The 16,867-nt window shown below is 48.1% G+C and overlaps 1 protein-coding gene across 3 annotated transcripts in view; it reads left to right on the top strand.

Annotated features, from left to right (window-relative positions):
- The window catches only part of CCDC9B (coiled-coil domain containing 9B), a 162,888-nt gene that overhangs the window by 60,019 nt on the left and 86,002 nt on the right, over positions 1-16,867 (top strand). The window lies entirely within an intron of this gene.

Raw genomic sequence — 16,867 nt, forward strand, 5'->3', positions numbered from 1 at the left:
AGGAATGGGCACATACCCTTGTTATCGACTGGCTCAGACCAGCAGCTAGTAAGAAAATGCTGACCACGCTTGGACGTACAATTAGTGCTCCCCAGAGAATCAGTGTCAGGGCTCAAAATGCTGCTCTGCATTTCTGTGGACAAGTTGTTTTTGTTCGGTTGCTATGTTTTTTCTGAGTGGGGCGGGTGTGGATTTCCATTTACTTCCCCCAAGTATTTTGATGAAACTGAGCACCCTTCCCCATCACCCAAAAATAGGATGAATAGCAGCAAAACTTTTCTGGCAGAAACATCTATCAGACTGGAATAATCTCCCTAGGGAAATGGTGGAAGCCCCATTGCTAGATTCATTTCAAACTGGACAAAACGCTGACAAATATACAATAGGGAACAATCTTGCACAACCATGGGAAGAACTAGATGACCTAACAGGTCTTTTGCAGTTCTGATTTGCCTTCTAAAAAAATCTGAGTTCGCAATGGCTTTCCTGGAATGCGGCTCTGCTGTTATCCATTTACGTGAATTTAAAAGTTAAAGGTGTATATTTCAAGGCACACAAAACACTGATCCCACCCTGAAAAAGGCAACATGCCCGCCACTCTGCAAACACATAGCCTACCCACCCAGTACACTCAGAACAGAGAGTCTGTTGAGGGCGACACTGAATTCAGATTAACCAGTCTTGCAAAATTGCTATAAAATGTACCTTCCTCGGTGCAAAATCTGCTCACCTGCCACTGGATGATTGATGATAATGAAGAAAGAATATTTCATTCACCTGCAAAAATAAAAACAATAAAAAACGGCCCATTCGGAAAATTTTGCAGGATTGGCTTGCAAATTGTGGGTCTTTATGAAGGACTGTTACAGCATCATTGACAAAGTATGACTGTTACTGATGGACTTCATGTTCAATCTTGACATGAATGAAAATATGTTGAAACAGAATGGGAGGTACCTTTTAGCGAACGAGTTTAGCTATCTTTTCCCTCACTAGTTTCTCTCCTGTTCCTTTTGATCCCATCGCATCTTACAGCCTAGGTCCTGATCATGCAGTGAGCTCTATGCAGTCAGATCTCTGTGCCCACAGGGGAGCCCATTAATGTCAATGAGGCTCTGTTTGGGGTCAGGGGGTCTGCCTGCATGGAGCTCATTGCAGGATCAGGGCCTAAGCATGACTCGGTCAGTACTAGGATGGGAGATCCCCAAGGAACACTTACACGCTGCAAGAAGTGGTACTGGTTACCTAGTTGGCATCCTTCCCCAGTGTGATATTAAAAAAAATTGTGGTCCTGGCAACCACTAGTTCCTAAAGATCTCATGGCACTTTTTTAAGAGCAGTGATATTAAATTCTGACCAAATTCAAGTTTGATAATTATTATTACTTGTTGTTTTGTATTACCACAGTATTTGGGCTCCGTAGTGCTATTTGTGCACCAACACAAAACAGAAAGACAGTCGCTGCCCCAGAAAGCTCACAACCCAAATAGTCTATTTGATCTGATCTGTCGCAATGCTCATATGGTGCCCTTCTCCTTGGTATCTGAATACCTCTTCTAATTATCTGTACATATAATGATTTAATTCTCTCTGCTTACCTAAGGTTCTCCCTGCACTTTCAAATGGGCCTGATGTTCCTCTTCACTTTTGTGATGCTTTAGGGGCTCACCCAGACCAGTAAGGGGTTGTCTCACCACCTGCCCTATAGCCCTGAGTGCTTCTGTGCTGTGCTGCTTTGGCTCAGAGTCCTGACACCAGCAGCCTCCTCCCAGCACAATGGCCTGACCCTGACTCCCACCAGCCTAGTTACCCTGCCCCTCCAGTCCTCAGGCTCCCCAAAACTCCCCTGGAGTGTCCAGTCCCTCTCACTGCACCCTCACAGAAATGATCAAGTTTGCTGCTCCCGGAAAGAGAAAATACACAGCAGGCTATTAGCTTCACTGGGGTTTACACTCCCTCCACTTTAATGCACAGCACTGAGTTGGTTTATAGTAAACGTGAAACAGATTTATTAGTGAAAGGACATAGGCTTAAGTGACAACAGGTACACGGAATCAGGACAGAAATGGTTACAAACAAACAAGAGTTAAAATATGCTTCTAAGATTACAGTTTAACTTAACAAACTAGAATGAGCAGCGCGTGAATCGCCCCTTGGGGAAGGCTAGCCCCTGGCTTCACCCCTTCTGCCAGAGGCCCTTCCCCTTGCCTACCAGATCCGAGAGCCCCCCCACCGCGGCTGCTGGCCTTTCCACTCCAGCCCCGGGCTGCCCGAGCACCCCCAACGCCAGATCACTGGGTGGGTGGTGTGGCCCCAACCTCAGCACTCCCAGCCCTGAAGCCCCAGGTGGGAGGCCCAACCCCAGCCCCCTCACCCCTGGCCCAGTGCCCTCAGCCCCAGAGTGTCAGGCGTAAGGCAGCGCGGACCCGGTACCTGCAGCCCCAGTGCCAGGTAGCAAGGCCCCAGCGTCCCAAGTCCCAGTGTGCCAGGTAGGCAGCACGGCCCTGGCGCCCCCAGCCCCAGAGCGCCGGGCAGGCTGCACAGCCCCAGCACCCCCAGACCTGGAGTGCCGGGTGCCGCAAGCACTGGCTCCAGCTGCCCCAAGTCCCAGCCACAGGCTGCCCTAGCCCCAGGCGGGGAGAAGAGCGGGAAGCCGGAGGGGACCTGGGGGCAAAGCATGAATGGGGGCATGCTAGGATGTTTGGGGAGGCTTAGCCTCCCCGGGCCTATGATACTTGCCGCCCTTACAAACTAGAGTCTTTTCCAGCATGGTGGCCAGTCTTTGGCTGAAATCCAACACAGAGCCCACGGCACTCAGCTTTTTTGTCTCCTCGGGTGAAAGATAACCCAAAGTCCTTTTCCAGGTCTATATATTCCCCCAAAGTTCATTGTCCTGGTATCAAGAGCCAGGAAGGTCTCCTGGGGGATTCAGTGTCCTGCCATCTTCATCAAAGTGTCCCCTCATGGTGAGTTCCCATGTGATGTTTCCTGCTGCAATTTTACAGTGCAGATGAAGTCTTCCCCACTGCCTGCAAGCTGATTGCTTTGTTTACTGATGATGTATCCCATTGGTCCATGGCTAGCAAGGTAAAAAGAGGAAATTCACAACCCTAAGTCTAAGGGCATGTCTGCACTACAAACTTTTTTTGACTCAACTTATGTTAGCATAAAGCTGCTGCAGTTTGTGTATCGCTTGTGTGCATGCATAATTGGTTCCTTGTATCAGCGCTGCACGTACTCCCCAGGAGTCAGAGTAGCATCCGTGTTAGTCTGTATTCGCAAAAAGAAAAGGAGTACTTGTGGCACCTTAGAGACTAACCAATTTATTTGAGCATGAGCTTTCGTGAGCTACAGCTCACTTCATCGGATGCAGGAGTGTTTGTTTCAGTCACCATGGGTCGGTATCCCAGTGTGCAACTCACCACAGTCCAGTGCACTGTCTGTTGAGAAGTTCTGGCAATGCATGGTGGGGCAGAAATGAGTCGTGCAGGGGTGACTGGGATTGCGGGGTCAAATTCCCATCATGCAGTTTTCTTCCCCCTATAATGCCATCGCTGTCCCAGAATTTTTGCACCTATTTTGAAAATTCCACAAACTCATGTGGGACTTGTTGCTGTCTGTCATCTCTGACAGGAGCCCACACAGCTCTGCACTACTCTCATGAGCACTGCAGGCACAGGACACACCCCCCTCCGGTATTTGCAGAGCCAGAAGAGCTGCAGGGAACACAATGATTTCCTGTAGGTCAGGTTGCTGTGGGACATCGCGAGAACCAATTCAACGTTGTTGTTGGCATTCACAGAGCAGCTGCAGATGGTGGAGCAGTGCTTCTGGGCCTCAGAAATGAGCACTGACTGATGGGACTGCATCGTAATGCAGGCGTGGGATGACAAGCAATGGCTGCAGAACTTTAGGATGCTCAAGACCCCATTCCTGGATCTGTGTGCTGAGTTTGCCCCAGGACTCCAGCTCAGGGACATAGAAATGGAAGCTGCACTGGCAGTGGAGAAATGAGTGGCGATCACACTGTGGAAACGTGCAACACTGGATTGCTACAAATCAGTGGGAAAAATTATTTTGGAGTTGGAAAATCCACTGTGGGGGCCATTGTCATGTAAGTGTGTAGGGCCATTAATCATCTCCTGCTATGCAGGATTGTGACTCTTGGCAATGTGCAGGACATAGTGGATAGATCTGCAGCTATGGGGTTCCTGAACTGTGGTGGAGCAATAGACATGGAGCACGTCCTTATTATGGCACCAGACCACCTTGCCACAGAGTACATCAAACAGAAAGGGCTGCTTTTCTATGGTTATGCAAGCATTGGTGGATCACGAGGGACACTTCACTGACATCAATGTGGGCTGGTCAGAGAAGGTGCATGATTCTCCCATCTTTAAGAACACAGGACTGTTCAGAAAGCTACAAGCAGGGAATTTCTTGCCCAACTGGCAAATTATCATTGGCAATGTTGAAATGCCAATAGTGATCTTGGAGAACCCAGCCTACCCCTTACTCCCCTGGCTCATGAAGCTGTACACCAGTCACCTTGACAGCACCAAGGAAAGATTCAGCTACCAACTCAGCAAATGCGGAATGACAGTTGAATGCGCTTATGGTAGACTGAAGGGATGCTGGCGCTGTTTACTCACAAGATTTGGTCTCAGTGAGAAAACTATCCCAATGGTTATAGCTGCCTGATGTGTCCTGCATAATATCTGTGAGGGGGAAAAGTTGCCACTAGAGTGGAGGTGGAGCAGCTGTCTGCTGAGCTTGAATAACCAGATACAAGGTCTATCAGAAGAGCTCAATATGGAGCTATATGGCTCAGGGAGGCTTTGAAAGAGCGCTTTAACAGCGAACCGCAGTAATGGGTTATGGTGTACTGTGCTCTACCTGGCCCTGCAGTTTGGGGGCCTGTTAGGAATTGTATGAACCTTGCTGTACATTTATAACTATTACACTGTTTGTCACAGATCCTGTGAGTTGTGTCAAAGTTTACAATCCCAGGTGAATGGGTGCTTTCAGTACCACTAGCCATACAGCAGAATATGTTAGGAACCAATAAAGATGAATTATTTTAATTTTATTGAGTAACAAAAACATTTCAAATAATTTTGTGCAAGTTAAAAGCAAATACATTAAAACCTTAACAAATTTATGAAACAGAATTTAAAGAAGGGGAAGGAACATTCATGTCCATTTTAGCTACATATACATCAACCGTGGCTCTCACTGGCCAGTGTATGAGAAGTTGTGGTTGTCAATGTCCCCCGGGGTGAAGTGGTGGGGTACGGATGTGGCCCCCAATGCCATGTGGAATGTTGAGAGGGATGTAGGGAGGTGCTGCAGTGGAGTTTTCCATGAGTCTGCAGCATCTGTGTTTGCTACCAGAGAAGACCCATCTCCAACTCCGACTTCTCGGCTTTTCTCCTTTCCACTCTTTCCTTCTCCACACAGTGTGCAATGCTCACCCCTCAGGCCCTCTGTTCAGTCTGATGCAGCGCTGGCTTGCAGGAACTTACTGAACATGTCAGTCTGAGTCCTCTTCTTTCTCCCTATCTGGCTCAAGATTTTCATGTAGAGGGGGAACCTCAAGGCCACAACAGCAGTAGCCTACAGATAAAATACAGAGAGTGATTGTCAGCATAGTCACAATGGAAAGTGAAAGTTAAGATTCAGAAGTCCCTTCCCTTGCTCCCCTAAAGTTTTAAACACAACATACTTATTGAAACTTCTGCTTTGGAATGCTTATGCACCAGCCATAAGTATGGTTCACCAGGGGTGAGAGAATTGAGGATGGAATTACTCAGTTGCATGAAATATGATAGGGCAATGGCACTGAATGCTGCACTATTTTCCAAAGGTGATGCGGATTTTAGCTGAGATCTCACTCCTGAGTCTAACAAAAGCACAGACAGCACAGCTGCTGCTGCTGTCCTGAAAGCACCCGGGCCCAAAGACAGCTAGCCTGTTTACTGCAATGGTGCCTGCTGAAGTTATCAATGACTGGCGTGGGAAAGCATCCTACCGCAGAGGGAGAAATAAGGCTGCCCCCCCTAGAAACCTTCAGCAGAGGATTGCAAAGTACCTCCATGGAAGTTTCATTGAGTTCAGACAGGAGGATTCAAGGGATGTCCCTGTGTACATAAACAAACTGCTCTGCATCCCATTCCCCCCCCCCCAACTCTACAGGGGAATGACAAGCAGATAACAACTCTCCCTCTGTTGTACTTATACCTCTTCTAGTATGAGTAAATTAATGAAAAGTCACTAGATGTGTCCTGTTAATTTGGGGGTGCCATCAGTACATCATTGTAACTGGAAATAAATTTACACACTTATCCAAGGGTACTTCCCCTGCATTGGGCTCGCCCATGCTCGACTGCCAGGACTGCCTGCGGTGGAGTCTCAAACAGCTTCTGGCTTGAAGCATAGCTTGACCCCCCCTGTTGCATGTCCCTCATCCTCCTCCTCCAGCACCTTCTCCTTGTTGATACCAGGGCCTGTGACACAAACCTAGCCCAATGATGGACCTGGTGGAAGGAGGAGTTCGAGCTGTTCACAGGCCTGGCCATGCAGGATGACACAGCAGAAAGTAAAACTGTTATTTGACCTCACTGGGGAACAAGGCAGAGAAATCTGTAGCACTCTGAAATTCACCGCTGCCTCAAGCCTCACAGTAGTACCGTTCTAGGAGCCCTGGGGGTGTATTGCTCCCCAAAACAGAATGAAACTGTGGCCTGACACAAGCTTTTCACTAAAGACCAGTCCAAAGGGAAGGGGAAAGACCCCTTATGTTACTGCCTTACACACACTGGCTTCTACATGCAATTCTGGGGACTTGACAGTCTCCCTAATTCAAAACAGGATAGTCTGTGGCACTTGGGATCACCGCCTGTGGGAGTGGCTGCTTCAGGAAGGCAATCTCACATTAGACAAATGCTTAGACATGGGCTGCAGCGGAAACATCAAGAGAAAGGATGAAAGCCCAGGAGACACAAACATCCCCAGAAGCACATGCAGGGAGACAACAGCAAAGGAGATCAGGTGGCCAGTGGTCCGTACCCATAGTGAGATGAATTTACTGTGTGAGACAGCAGGAGAAGGTAAAGGACATGTGCCCCGCACAATGACAGCACTGCAAGGAATGTGGCAAGTTGAACCATTTTAGCCGTGTGCGCACAAGCAGAGGAAGGTCCCAGAAAGATTCAGTCAGACTTGTCCAAGAGGGGGATCATGGGTGGCAGGTATCAAAGGCAGGGGAAGGTTCAGCCTACCCAAACTGCCTATGTGGCCCCACCCATACTCCCCCCCACAGGTCCCCTTCTGCTTCCTGCCGTGGTCTGCTGAGGCTCTTGGACGGGGCCCTGGGCCCCGGGACCAGTGGTGCTGGAACCAGGGGGGCCAGGGGGCCATAGCCCTCCCACTTTTTGAAAGTGGACAGGTCTGGCCCATCCACTTTTCACCAGGGCAGACCTCTTCCCCCTCCTTTCACAGGAGCCCGGGCAGCTGTGGGGAGCTGCGGCAGAACCTCCACCTGCCTGGGGTGGGGATGGGCTGAGACCAGCCCCTGGCCCATGTCCCCACTCCCCGGGCTCCCCAGCCACCCAGGGCAGGAGGAGGGTCCGTGATTCCATGCTGGCTCCCCACAACTGCCTGTGGGGGAGGGCCTTGGAGCTGCAGCCCGGCCATGGTAAGAGCCGTGCAGGCATTGCCCCAGGCAGGTGGAGAGCCCGGGGGGCAGGGACATGGGCCAGGGGCTGCTCGGGACCCCGCACAGCAGGCAGGTGGAGGGTCCATGGCTCTTACCGTATCTGGGCTGTGGCTCCGAAGCCCACTCCTGGCCGGAGCTGGGTTGGGGAGAGCTGCGCGGGCAGCTGTGGGGAGACTGGGTCCCTCCACCTGCCCTGGGCGGGGGGCCTGGGACACGGGCAGGCGGCTGCCTTCATCTCCACCTTGGGCGGAGGCCCCCCACACACTTTTGGGAGGGCTCCGGTGCCCTTGCCCCTGGCTGGGGCTAGTGGGGGCTGGCCTGCAGCTAGGGACTCTGGGCGGCTGGAGCCAGTGCTCGTGCTGCCTGCCCACCGGCGATGCTGGGTGGGAGTGTGGGCCATGCTCAGCTGCCTGCGTGCCCACCACTCTGGGGCTCGGGCTGGGGACCGCGCTGCCCGCCCGCCCGCCTGCCCGCCTGCCTTCTGGGCTCCAGCGGGAGAAAGGGGCAGAGTGGGGTGGGGCCCTGGGCAGAAGGGGCAGGGTGGCCAGGGGTGAGCCTCCCCAAGCCCATGGTTCACCCGCCGCCCATGAGGGGGATGGCACCTCAGACAGTGTTGACCTCTTGACTCTGTCGTTGAGTCCGAGAACATATCAGGTTCAGACTTTTGGGAAGGAAATCAACAAGGGACACCACCAACCTCAGTGCAAGCAACAATGTTAACAGGGAAGTGCCCTGTGTGAGTTCAGCTGGATAGCGGGGCCTCCTGCAATGTGATTCCTTGGGGTGAATTGGACCCGAACACACACATTAAAAAGAGCAAGCAGAATCTAATAATGTACAATGAGATCATAATGAAGCCTATAGGAAAATGTGACTGTGACCCTAAGAGAACCACACTGCCAGATGGCAAGAAGCTTCCTGGTATGTAACAACAAAACTCAGCTGCTCTAAGTAGCTCAATACACTTCACACATTGTTGTCATGATATCCACATAAGAAGTGTCATGTAATATATTATTTGAAAACTAACAACATGCTGGTTGTTAATATCGCTGTGAAATATATGTAACAACACTGTATGTGAAATTGTGGATTCTCTCTGATATTGTGTTTTGGAGACAGACAAAGGAGAAAAAACAGGGTTTTTTCCAGACAAAGGAGGAAGCCAAACACCTCTTTGGTTCAGTTCCAAATCAAGCCAGGTGTAACCAGAGGCAGGGACAGTGTGCTATTCATTTGCATCAGATATTGCGGGAAAATAATTTACCTTGTAAATCACAGAAGACTGCAAAATTAACATGGCGTGGGCTCCATGGTGAACACAGAAAGCTGAGCTTTCTGATTTTGATGGCAAAAATAAATTTGGGGGATATATGTAAAATGCTGGAAAAATTTGGGGATCCATTGCCTGAGAGAACAAAGAAGCCAGCACTTTGTATCTACGAAAGATGTGTCCTCCCACTAAAACAGGCTGCAGAAGTCGGTGTGAGTAGGAAACTAGCTTAGGCAAAGCTGTATCTTGCTGGAATTAAGTTGTAGACACTAGAAAGTGGGTTATTTCTGTTTTGTTTGTTTGCAACTCTTTCATATCTCTTCCATTCTTGCTTGAAAGCGCTTAAATCTGTTAATAAACTTATAGGTTTATTGCAAACTATCTCAGTCTTGTGTAGTAAGGTGGAATGTATCACCCCAGCTGAGCTAACAAGCTGTTGTGAGTACCGGCTCTCTGAAGCCAGTGAACTTGGTATTACCTCCATGAGTGTCCAATAAGAGGAACTGGAAACTGCAGGGGAGATGGTTATGGGGAGACTCGGGATTGGAAGTGTTCTTGGGATCCCCCTGCAAGGAATAACTGGGCTGGTGGAAGCTGAGGGAGAGACCTTTGTGCTGTGGGTAGGCTGCTGGTGTCAGGGCTCTGAACCAAAGCTGCATAGCCTAAAGGCTCCCAAGGTTACAAGGCAGGCAGTTACACAACCCGTTACTGGTCTGGGTGAGCTGCCAAAGTGTCATAGTGACCTCACGGTAACTAACCTGAAAAGTAACAGACGGTACCAACTGAAGTTTGTGGTGATGGATGGTAAGTGCCACAAACTTCTCTTGGGGAATAGAGCCATGGACGCAGCAGCAGAATTTAATAGCTGCAGTGCAAAAAGTAAACGGAGGAGTCCCATGGACCATGGAGACAGTTTCAAAAGCATATGGGAATGTTTTCAAAGGCAACAGATGCCTGGAAGGAAAGCTGTGACTGGAAGCAGACCCCACAGTGGAACCTGTGTGCTTACAACAGAGGAAAGTTCCAGTGACACTATGTAATCCAGTGTGCAAGGAGTTCAAAAGTCTGCAGAACAGGGGTATCAGAGGCCAGTATAGCCTGGGTAAGCAGTATGGTGTGGCAAAAAAGCCACCAGGTAAATCAAACATCTCCACAGATCCAAAGCCACTCAACAAGGCATTGAAAAGATGCCACTGCCCACAGTTGATGACATCTTGTCAGAACTTTCCAAAGCCAGAATCTTTGTCACAGAATCAGGGTCTGTGATGTGAGGAACGGGTTTTGGCATATACCCTTGGCCAGAGTGTCCAGTATGCTGACAGCCTTCGCAACACCATTTGGTTTCTACAGATGGCTGCACGTGATGATGAGTGAAAACCCAGCCCCGGGCATGTTCCAGTGAAGACTCCTCCTGGACTGGAAGGACTGCCTGTGGTGAAAATGATTGCAGATGATATCCTCATTGTGGTGAAGTGAGCAATGATACAGAAGCTGGACAAGATCCTGACAGAAAACTACAAGCTTTTCTACAGCAATATAGGGACAAGAACATACAACTTAAACCCAAAAACATGTGACTCAAACAGCGTGAGATGACATACCTTGGACATCTGCTTACAGCAATGGGACTGAAAGCAGATCCCAACAAGATCAAGGCAGTCAGAGACATCCCAGCTCCAGTGGATGTGGACAGTGCTTCATGGGAATGATAAATTTTCTGTCCCAGTAATTACCACCCAGTAATAGTGCAATTAGACCACAAACCCCTAGAGACAAACACCTGTCAGGGATGATCTGGGTGTATTTTTGGTCCTGACTCAGAACAGGGGACTGAGGTCTCAAATCTTGAGGTCTCTTCCAGCTTTACACTTCTATAATTCTATAACAAAGCCTCTTCTTAATACTCCAGAAAAGATTGTAAAACATGTTGCTGCACCTCCAGGACTACCAGGTAAAGCCCAGATATTGTCCAAGATGATTACCGGTGTTAGCCGACACCCTGAGCAAGGCGTAGATAGAAGTTGGGGGAAAGGGATCAGGACACTAAATCCATAAACATGCTGCACTATCTCCCAGTTTTAACAGTGACGCTGATGGAAATAAAGAGGCTACATAAAAGAACATCCAGCTACCAGTGTGACGGGTTCGGTCACAGAGACCCCCTTGGGACTGTCACCTGATGTGCTGAAACTACCTCTAAGCCCGTTTTCTTTGTCAGCTTGGGACTCCAGAACCCTGTCTTGTTGAGCCAGACACGCTAGCCTGTGGCAACACAGACCCAGGGTCTGAACCATGCACCCAAAGCTGCAGACTTAATTGAAAACAGCTTAGCAAGTACTCCTGTCTCCAGCACTTAGACACCCAGCTCCCAATGGGATCCAAACCCAAATAAATCTGTTTTATTCTGTATAAATCTTATACAGGGTAAACTCATAAATTGTCTGCCCTCTATAACACTGTTAAAGAGATATGCACAGCTGTTTTCTCCCCCGGGTATTAATCACTTACTCTGGGTTTACTAATAAACAAAAGTGATTTTATTAAGAATAAAAGGTAGGATTTAAGTGGTTTCAAGTAATAACAGACAGAACAATGTAAGTTACCAAGCAAAATAAAACAAAACATGCAAGTCTAAGCCCAATACATTAAGAAACTGAATACAGGTAAATCTCACCCTCAGAGATGTTCCAATAAGCTTCTTTCACAGACTAGACTCCTTCCTAGTCTGGGCCCAATCCTTTTCCCGGTGCAGTTCTTGTTAGTTCCAGCTCAGGTGGTAACTAGGGGATTTCTCATGACTGGCCCCCCTTTGTTCTGTTCCACCCCCTTTTTTAGCTTTGGCACAAGGCAGGAATCTTTTGTCTCTCTGGATCCCCACCCCTCCTTCTAAATGGAAAAGCACCAGGTTTAAGATGGATTCCAGTTCAGGTGACATGATCACATATCACTGTAAGACCTCCTTCTTCATTACCTAGTAGCTGGAAGACACGTACACAGGAAGGCTTGCAGGTAAACAAACCCATTCACAGTTCATTAATTCTGAAGCCATCTTAATGGCTTCCATTTAACATGTTTACATCAGTAATACACATTTATATCTTATTCTCCTAACTCCAGACATGGAGTAGATCATAAGCTTTGTAATGATACTTTACAAGAGACCTTTTGCACGGAGCATATTCCAGTTACATCATATTCACACTTATAAACATATTTCCATAAAACATATGGAGTGCAACGTCACAACCGGCAGTCAGGAGAAAGCAGGATGACCAGAATACAAAAGCCAACTACCAATAGGAGCAGAAGCATACTTTCAAATGAAAGATTATCTGAGTTTGTAGGACAGAATCATATTTCAAGGACAGAGACCTGTTGTCCCACCTCGTTACGTAAGGATGTCATGCAAAAAAAATACATGCTTCACACTTGGTCATTGACAGCTCCCTTACATGGGCTTGAGAGTGTATTTACTGACTGGAGATGAGCACACAATTCTGCTCCTTGCTAGAGGAGTGTGACACCTGCTGGTCATATAATAATCACTAGCAGAAAGAGGCCATTACTATGTGAGCTGCCCACGCAACCTGGGAAAAGATGGGAGTGGAATTACCTTCAAGGAAAAGCAGCACTTATTACAGCGGACTACTATTCAAATTTGTGGGAGGTCAGTGCCCTTTCTGATGCAAGAAGCAAGTTAGTGACTGACAAACTTTGTGAGATATGGCATTTCAGACAATGTATTCACTGACAATGAACCTCAATTTGCCTTGGAAGAATTCAAGGAATTTGCATGCAAATGGGAGTGTGACCACCACATCTCCTCTCCAGCATACACACAGAGTAATGGTAGGGTGGAATCAGCTGTGAAAACAGCCAAGAGACTGTTACACAAAGCTGCTTCTTCAGATCCGTCCCTTGTTAGCATTTTTGGCACACAGGAATACCCTATCACGGGATGCCAAAACAGTCCAGAACAGACACTGATGGGATGAAGGACTCTGCTACCAGGGAGAGGAGACCTGTTGCAGACAGAAGGCTGGAGACACTGCCGAGAGGAGATTGGCCAACAATCAGAGAAAGCAGGCCATATGGTAGGTTAGCCAAGGACCTACCAGCTTTGGAGACAGACACTCCTGTAAGGATCCAGCCGTTAGGGAGACACCAGAAGGAGTGGACTAAAAATGTCGTGAGGGATGCATTGGCAGCCAGGTCATACATGGTGACTATGCAAGAAGGACAAGTGATCCAAAAGAACAGGAGGCACTTATGAGCCAGCAGACACAATACCCAGAGGAGCCCACAGAGATACAGAGATCATCGTAGAATGGAGAAATGGTACCATCTGGAGGCCAACACCACAGGGAAGGAGGAGACTCCACAGAAAGATAGTTTGGTAGAGTTTGAGACAGGTGACAGAGGCAGAGATAGGTCACTCCTGGTGTGGTTATCTGTTGAGGAGACCAAACTATCTCAGACTATGTAACCAGCTGAGTCTGTGGCAAGGACAAGACTCCAACTTAACTATGTGCTAGCCATCACTGGCCGAAACAGAACAGATACGGAGTGGGGTTCTGGATGTCAATTATTTGCTTTTAAATTTTATATTAAAATGTTTGTAGAACAGGGAAGATGTATCATGATCAATGGAACTAGAGTCAGAGGGTCCATGTTCCTGAAGGGACTGTTATTGATGGGTCACCAGTGGAAACAGCGATCACCAGGACTTAGGCTGGAAGCAGTGCAGCCATATGGATAGAGCACTGCTCAGGGTTTAATAAAGTTCCACTTGTTCAACTTAACCTGCTTTCTGCTTCATTTTTTTCAAATGAAACACAGGGGAGCAGAATAGGCTCTCCATTGACTCTGCCAGGGCCTAGGCAGGGAAGAGCCCATCATTGGCCCTCTCCCAACATACAGCTAAGAGTCCAGTTATCAGGAGGAAGGAGGCACTGGCAGAGCCCAAAACCCACCTGTGGGGCAGAGAGAAACGAGCTCTGTGGGTAAATTGGAGGGGGAATGGGATGAGCTTGGCTGAGGGATGCCAGCAGAGTCAATAGGCTTGTGGGGGGGGGTGCTGGATGGTGGGCTCAGCTGGCAGGATCTTGTTGCCTGGGATGGACTGAGCTGAGGTGCAGAGGATGGACTAATGGGGCAAGGGATGGTCTGGAGGCCGATAATTGATTAGAGAGTCTGAGGGGAGAATGGCAGTGGTTGTGGGGAGCCAGATTTGATTGAGGGAACTGAGGCGAGAAGTGAATTGAATGATTAGGGATGGCAGATGCATTGATAAGGTGGGGGGGCCAACGTGTGGATTGGGGGTTGCTGGTTGGCAGAGGGTGGACTGCCCTTGGGAAAGATAGACTGATGGGCCTGAGGCAAAGCACATTATGGGCAGAAGGGAGGGCAGAAGATGGGTGGGCAGCAGATCATGGACAGTATCACCGTCATGATTTTATCATGAGTCTTGTGATATTTGATGTTCTTCTTAAAATCGCATCTGTAGGAATCAAGAGGCTGCAGGAGAATCTCAGCTTTCATTTAAAAAGTAAGTTTCTAGCTCTAGTGCGTTGTGAGCAGGAAGATAGAACATGGACGACAGACGGAGTCTGGGGTGAACGGAAGAGGGGAGCCAGGGACTAGAGGAAATCTAAGCTGAAAGGCATGAGGAGAGAGATCTGGGAGGAGATGAGGTTGAGAATGAGTGAGATTGAAAGATAAAAGCAGGGGAAAGGAAAACTGGTAAAGGAAAAGTTTAGAAACATTGGGTGTGGGGGAGCCTGTTCTTAGGAAAAACAGAAAAGAGAAGCGAGACCTAGAAGGAAAGAAAGTCAAATAGAGAAAGGACAAAAACTAAGGGAGACACAATCAGTGTGAAATGCTTACATTGTTCAACAGCAGGTTGGGTGACAAATTATTATATAAAATCACATATTTGTGTGTCTGGTGCCTTTCTGTATGGGGCTTTGACAGGCCTGACAGTGGTAGGGAGGTGGGTGTGATAGTCTAACGTTCCTGCAGTATGTGTATAGACAACGTGGCCTCACTTGAAATCAACCAGTGCTGACGTTTAACAACAAAGTGTTAATGTCTGTGCGTATGTGCATAATGAGAATGACATGAGGGATTTTTGACCCCAGGGTTTTGCTGCACATATCTTTGTGTTTTACTAGCCTAGAATTAGCTACTGACAAGTTATTTCAGAATTTTCAGTAAATGCTGTAGGGGCCTCTGGTTTTGTCTTTTTTAGTTTGCTTGTTTGGGACTAAATCTTTGTCTAAAATTTTATAAGGTGTTGGAGACTGCATCTGCTATGTCACAAGTTGTGGAGAGAGGACTTGGACCCTCCCATTGTATTTGTATTTTTTCATTACAGCTGCCCTCAGCCTCCAGCTTTTGTCTGGGTAGCTAAAGACCCGGCAAAGAGATTCCTGTTTACTGTTCATGTAGCCGTTTATAAAAATGCTTTGGGACGCAAGGTGCTATAGAAATCTAAGAGATCGCTTAGAGGAGAATGTCGTTTTATATTTATATAGGGCCTTGCATACTACCAGTCTCTCAGAGCACTTCACACATCAATGTCAGTTAGAAACTGGCAGTCAGTGACTGTGTAGGCAGGACCCATAGCAGCCAATATGCTCTCAATAATTGCTCACACACAGCCATGGATATCACAAAAGATTTAAAAACCAACCTGAGCTTTATCTAGTCCCAGATCTGAATCCAAATCTTTTTTCTGTCTGAGATCAGTTCAGTATGTTACAGGTCTCTCATCCCCTCTGCCTCCTCCCACTGCTTTTCCTTTCCTGACTCCCAGTGTGGCCCGTAGCACCTTTCCCACACCGTTCCAACAATCATCTGGTTCTATCCCTCTTTGTAACCTGTTCCAGCAGGTCCCGGGTCCCTATGGCACCTCCTTTGGTTGTGTAAAATTCTGTCCAGACCTTGAAATCAGTGGAGTTGGACAGTGTACATCAGGGCAGAATCTAGCATCTACAAGATGCTACTGCAGGGCCCTGTAGTTGTGGCAGATTCTGAATTGGGCCCAGCTGCCCTTATGTTCAAATTTTGTGTGCTTCGGAGGGCAGCAGCTAACTGGTGCACTCGCTATTGCACAACACTGATGGGTGAAGGAAGAGGCCATTTTTGGCTAAGAACACTGAGATAAACCCTGACTCTTGCAAAAACTGTCACGGGACTGGTAATGTCTATTTAGAACAGACAGGACCTGAGGTTTGAAGGCCTTTTTTGAAAGACTCCTGCACAGTAAAATATAGAGAACTCATCTTATTTACTTCTGAAGGATACAGGGCTGAGTCTACCCAGCTGAGAGGTGAATCTGTTTTTCCAAAGGGCCTGGGTATTTCAAACCCAAGCCTTAGACTGTTTCTGTGGCCATTAGTCAGATAGGTGCCACTAGTGTAATTATATTCCTGTAGCTATAAAGCAAACCAGCTTTAGATCAGATCCTTAAATTTTACTTTTTCTGCTGAGAGATTTTGTGCTGATGCCTCATGCCTCGAGCTTTTGGAGGGTCTCCTCAAGGGGACGTGCACAGACATGGCTCACAGAAAGCACTTTCAACACTTATCTAAACTAGTGTGATTCTGAGGGGCAGCATTGCCAGAACTAACACAAAATGCTCTAGTGTTAGTGCAGGAGGTGCTGTCAGCCTGGGGATGACTGTTATCGTCCTATAGGGCACTCTACACTGAGGGCTGATAGTGAGCCAAGGCAGTGATTTGCAGCTTATGGGCTGGGAAAACCAACCACATTGTGGTCTGCAGTTCCGAGGACCCTTTCTATGACCCGGGGTAGGGAACGGAGAGGTTGTGACCACAGGAAGTAGGAGTTTAGTTCTACGCCTTCTCTGCAGT

Source organism: Chelonia mydas, chromosome 6 (genome assembly GCF_015237465.2).
Source record: "Chelonia mydas isolate rCheMyd1 chromosome 6, rCheMyd1.pri.v2, whole genome shotgun sequence".
Classification (NCBI taxonomy): domain Eukaryota; kingdom Metazoa; phylum Chordata; order Testudines; family Cheloniidae; genus Chelonia; species Chelonia mydas.